Below are 6,000 nucleotides of genomic sequence, written 5' to 3' on the forward strand. Positions count from 1 at the left end.
TTGCATTAGCCATCATACCAGGTAGTCCAAGGGGAAATCAAAGAAGATCTAATCTGTTAGGGGTTAAACACTGTGAAGTATGCTGGAGTGGGAAGCTGACTCACAAAGAAAAGCTCTGTTATAAAACCTTCAGTGCTTCTTTTGTTGAAAGCCCTGTGAATTTATTTTGATTCCAGTTGAATGGTGAACACTGTGTGCACACGTCTCGCTAGGTTCCAGGGTAGAATGAGGGCTCCTGGTGTTAGCTGCCTCTCAATGGTTCCCATTTACTGTAGCAGGACTGTTCACTCAGCTCATTAGCTGTTAGTAGTGTTGTTGTAAGACTCAGGTCCAGGACTCAGACAGAACTATGACTTAGACTGGAGTTCTGGGGCTGTATTTAAGAAGCGTATAAGGCTGCGTTTACACAGGCAGCCCATCCTTAATCAGCACTCCTACTCATAGGCTGCGTTTACACAGGCAGACCAATTCTGATACTTTTTCCAATAATTGGTATTTTGACCAATCAGATCAGCTCTGAAAAATATTGGATGTGAAAAGATTTGATGTGATTGGTCAAAAGGCCAATTATTGGAAAAAGTATCAGAATTGGGCTGCCTGTGTAAACGCAGCCTATGAGTAGGAGTGCTGATTAAGGATCAGCTTTGCCTTTTATATCATAATGATGAGTTTACATGGGCAGGTGGGACCTGATCCTAGATCAGCACTCCAATTCTGAGACACTTGATACATACTGCTCCTGGTCACTTGGTCATGGACTATAGGGCTGCCAACCCACCCTGTTTGGCCGAGTCTCCCGGGAGATTTTTGAATACATGATGAAATTGATAAAGAGCTAATTAAGGATGTTGAAGGATATTTATGATTTGCCAGAATAAGCTTGGCCTGATTGGACACAACACTCACTTCCACTGTTGTATATGGAAACGTGAGACTCGAAGCGGACTCAATGTTTGCGCCAAATGATCCAACTTAAAAAATACTTGAATCAAGTGATACAGAACGAAAACCATCAAACAGTGAGAACTAATGAGTTGTAATGTTCCCTAAGTCTCTGGGGTGTTTGTGTTGTGGGGCTCAGACATGACTATGCCTAAGTCTATACTATTTAATGTTGGAGAGCAGAGACCTCTGGCTGGAGACTTCAGGGTTAGGGGATACAGTGGTTTCATGAGATCAGGGGAAAAAGGAAAAGCAAATAATTGTATGAAGTTCTACTTTCAGGGAGTTGATTTTGGACTGCACATATATGAGGAACATGCCGGAAGGTTTGGCATGTTTTATAGTAACACTATGCAAACTTTAAGTAATGATCATAGTTCATGATGGGTCAATCATTATACTATGACGTGCCAATCAGGTTGGTGTGTGTGTGTGTATTTTTGTTTAACTGTCCTTGTGGGTACCAGAAGTCCTCACAATGATAGTAAAACAAGGAAAATTCGGACAAGTGGGGACATTTTGTCGGGCCCCACGAGGAAAAATGCTATTTTAGGCTTAGGGGTTAGGTTAGGTTTAGGGTTACAATTAGGGTTAGGGTTAGAATTAGGGATAGAGGTTACGGTTAGCTTTAGGGTTAGGAGTTAGGAGTTAGGTATAGTTTTAGGGTTAGAGCTTTGGAGTTAAGGTTAGGTTATGGTTAGGTTAGGGTTAGATTTAGGGTTAGGGAAAATAGGATGTTGGATGGGAATCAATTATTTGGTCCCCACAAGGATAGCAATACAAAACCGCATGTGTGTGTGTGTGTGTGTGTGTTGTGTGTGTGTGTGTGTGTGTGTGTGTGTGTGTGTGTGTGTGTGTGTGTGTGTGTGTGTGTGTGTGTGTGTGACGTGTGTGTGACGTGTGCATGTGTATGATGCATGCCATTGAGATAAAATGGCACATGAGTACGTCAGTACATGTATGCATGGTTACTTGTGTTTGCCTACCTGTGTTCTTTACGAAGTTGCTCAGAGAGGCGTTCGTTGACGGAACACTCTTTCCTTATGCCGGAGCACAGACCTGACTTTCTTCTCTCAGAGCAGCTGATAAAGGCCCATGTCCACCTACCGACCAGACCACCTCCAGCCCACCTTTACAAGACCCCTGGAGTCGTTAACCACAGCATTTCTCACATACCTGCATGGGTGGTGCTGCAATGCACATGTGCACTCCTCCTCTGAAAGAAGCCTTGTGACTGAAAGAAGCCTTGTGAGTTTATTTTCTATGTGCTCCAACACCAAAACACATTCAATCAGGTCCAATGGTGCATGTTCACTCAGTGTTAAACAACTTAAGAACTGAGTTCTCTCTTAAAATACCTTTGCACCTGAGGACACTTCAAGGAGGTGCATATTAATACTCATATATGCATGAACCCCAGAACCCCTCCCTTCCACTCCATATCTTCCTCTCCTTATGCAGGGTTGCCATGTGACTGCACCTGATGAGCAACAAAGGGATCTATTGAAACAGAAAGGAACTCGTCACACCAAGCCCCAGTATTGGTCGATCGGCCCCCCTAAACTTGACTACGGCCTGGGGATCTGTAATGGTATATTACACTTCCTGCTGCTATGCTTCCAATGGGGATGATTGGCTATGATGGATGGAACCCCATAACCATCGCAGGCCCTTTCCTCCATCTTAAGAGGTCTGTGTTGGAAACTTCAGAAGCTCAGACTGCCTCCGCACAGGAACTGCAGTGGTCTCGATGACATGGGACCCCTGATGAAGCCTTCCTCTGGGCTCCAGGGCCAAAGAATCAAAACACAGGCCTGTCAGCCCCATCTCTCTGTGTAGCCAGAGACAATTAGTAAGGATTACCAATGCCTCTTTGTTCCATGTCGGATAGGTAACATGTTGTATGTGTTAGCTGAGGGCCACAAAAAACTTTGCCATGCCGAGAAAACTCGTAAAAACTATAACAAGTGGTTGAATTGGGGTATTGTGAGTGGTGGATGTATCCCTTAAAGGTTTCTTGCCTTTGTCATGACAATGTTAACAGAAATCACTCCCACAACACATTTCCTTGCACTATGGTGGTGGAACAATAGAACAAAAATTCATGAAATAGAACTCAATCTAGTTCTGTGGGTGTAAAACCCAACTCCCTCCGATCTAACCCCTGACTATGACAATACGGGTTAATCTATTTCTAATCTTCACTTTTTTGACAGAAACAAACATTTGACTGGTCCCATGAAAGTTGAGAGGGAAGAATAAAAAGCACGTTTGGCTGTCTTGTCTGTTGGGGGATGTCTGTTACTCATGAAGTTTGTTCCTGCTTTTCAAGCATTGAACGTCACTTCCACCACCTCTGAGATACCCACTGGATAAGGTAAGGGGTGTAGTCTACGGCTAGTGTCTGCATTCATCAACTGGACAGCTCAGATGGCATCTGGTGGGAACACACACACTCTTAAGATCTGTTGTATTCTCCAACTACCACAGTGAGATGTGAACAGTAGATAGCAGAAATACAGCCAGTACCAGTCTTTGAAATCCAATGGTGGGCACCATCTCTGCCAGTTAGCTGACTGATTAATATAACTCACTGATAGGTTTCCATAGAGAACACAGTAAGCACACCAGTGGTACCCAGGGACTATGCAGAGGCTGGAGCAATCAACCAACCAATCAGAGACAGAGAGGGGAGCGTGGCGATGGGAACTGCATCTTTAATGAGCTTCCTTGTCCTGACCCACTGTGTCAGAGAGTGTGTAACACCCCTGGCCTGACCCACTGTGTCAGAGAGTGTGTAACACCCCTGGCCTAACCCAGTGTGTCACAGAGTGTAACATCCCTGGCCTGGCCCACTGTGTCAGAGAGTGTAACATTCCTGGCCTGACCCACTGTGTCAGAGAGTATAACATTCCTGGCCTGGCCCACTGTGTCAGAGAGTGTAACATCCCTGGCCTGACCCACTGTGTCAGAGAGTGTAACATCCCTGGCCTGGTCCACTGTGTCAGAGAGTGTAACATCCCTGGCCTGACCCACTGTGTCAGAGAGTATGTAACACCCCTGGCCTAACCCACTGTGTCACAGAGTGTAACATCCCTGGCCTGGCCCACTGTGTCAGAGAGTGTAACATTCCTGGCCTGACCCACTGTGTCAGAGAATGTAACATTCCTGGCCTGGCCCACTGTGTCAGAGAGTGTAACATCCCTGGCCTGACCCACTGTGTCAGAGAGTGTAAATCCCTGGCCTGGTCCACTGTGTCAGAGAGTGTAACATCCCTGGCCTGACCCACTGTGTCAGAGAGTGTAACATCCCTGGCCTGGTCCACAGTGTAATACGAGTGTAACATCCCTGGCCTGACCCACTGTGGCAGAGAGTGTAACATCCCTGGCCTGACCCACTGTGTCAGAGAGTGTAACATCCCTGGACTGACCCACTGTGTCAGAGAGTGTAACATCCCTGGCCTGACCCACAGTGTCAGAGAGTGTAACATCCCTGGTCCACTGTGTCAGAGAGTGTAACATCCCTGGCCTGACCCACTGTGTCAGAGACTGTAACATCCCTGGCCTGGTCCACTGTGTCAGAGAGTGTAACATCCCTGGCCCACTGTGTCAGAGAGTGTAACATCCCTAGCCTGACCCACTGTGACAGAGAGTGTAACATCCCTGGCCTGACCCACTGTGTCAGAGAGTGTGTAACACCCCTGGCCTGACCCACTGTGTCAGAGAGTGTGTAACACCCCTGGCCTAACCCACTGTGTCACAGAGTGTAACATCCCTGGCCTGGCCCACTGTGTCAGAGAGTGTAATATTCCTGGCCTGACCCACTGTGTCAGAGAGTGTAACATTCCTGGCCTGGCCCACTGTGTCAGAGAGTGTAACATCCCTGGCCTGACTCACTGTGTCAGAGAGTGTAACATCCCTGGCCTGGTCCACTGTGTCAGAGAGTGTAACATCCCTGGCCTGACCCACTGTGTCAGAGAGTGTAACATCCCTGGCCTGACCCATGTGTCAGAGAGTGTGTAACACCCCTGGCCTGGCCCACTGTGTCAGAGAGTGTGTAACACCCCTGGCCTAACCCACTGTGTCACAGAGTGTAACATTCCTGGCCTGACCCACTGTGTCAGAGAGTGTAACATTCCTGGCCTCGCCCACTGTGTCAGAGAGTGTAACATCCCTGGCCTGACCCACTGTGTCAGAGAGTGTAACATCCCTGGCCTGGTCCACTGTGTCAGAGAGTGTAACATCCCTGGCCTGACCCACTGTGTCAGAGAGTGTAACATCCCTGGCCTGGCCCACTGTGTCAGAGAGTATAACATTCCTGGCCTGACCCACTGTGTCAGAGAGTATAACATTCCTGGCCTGGCCCACTGTGTCAGAGAGTGTAACATCCCTGGCCTGACCCACTGTGTCAGAGAGCGTAACATCCCTGGCCTGGTCCACTGTGTCAGAGAGTGTAACATCCCTGGCCTGACCCACTGTGTCAGAGAGTGTAACATCCCTGGTCCACTGTGTCAGAGAGTGTAACATCCCTGGCCTGACCCACTGTGTCAGAGAGTGTAACATCCCTGGCCTGGTCCACTGTGTCAGAGAGTGTAACATCCCTGGCCCACTGTGTCAGAGTGTGTAATATCCCTGGTCCACTGTGTCAGAGAGTGTAACATCCCTGGCCAGGTCCACTGTGTCAGAGAGTGTAACACCCCTGGCCTGACCCACTGTGTCAGAGAGTGTAACATCCCTGGCCTGACCCACTATGTCAGAGAGTGTATTATCCCTGGCCCACTGTGTCAGAGAGTGTAACACCCCTGGCCTGGTCCACTGTGTCAGAGAGTGTAACATCCCTGGTCCACTGTGTCAGAGAGTGTAACATCCCTGGCCCACTGTGTCAGAGAGTGTAACATCCCTGGCCTGACCCACTGTGTCAGAGAGTGTAACATTCCTGGCCTGACCCACTGTGTCAGAGAGTGTAACATCCCTGGCCCACTGTGTTAGAGAGTGTAACACCCCTGGCCTGACCCACTGTGTCAGAGAGTGTAACATCCCTGGCCTGACCCACTTTGTC

The sequence above is a fragment of the Salmo salar genome, chromosome 26 (genome assembly GCF_965601325.2).
Source record: "Salmo salar chromosome 26, fSalSal1, whole genome shotgun sequence".
NCBI classification, from domain to species: domain Eukaryota; kingdom Metazoa; phylum Chordata; class Actinopteri; order Salmoniformes; family Salmonidae; genus Salmo; species Salmo salar.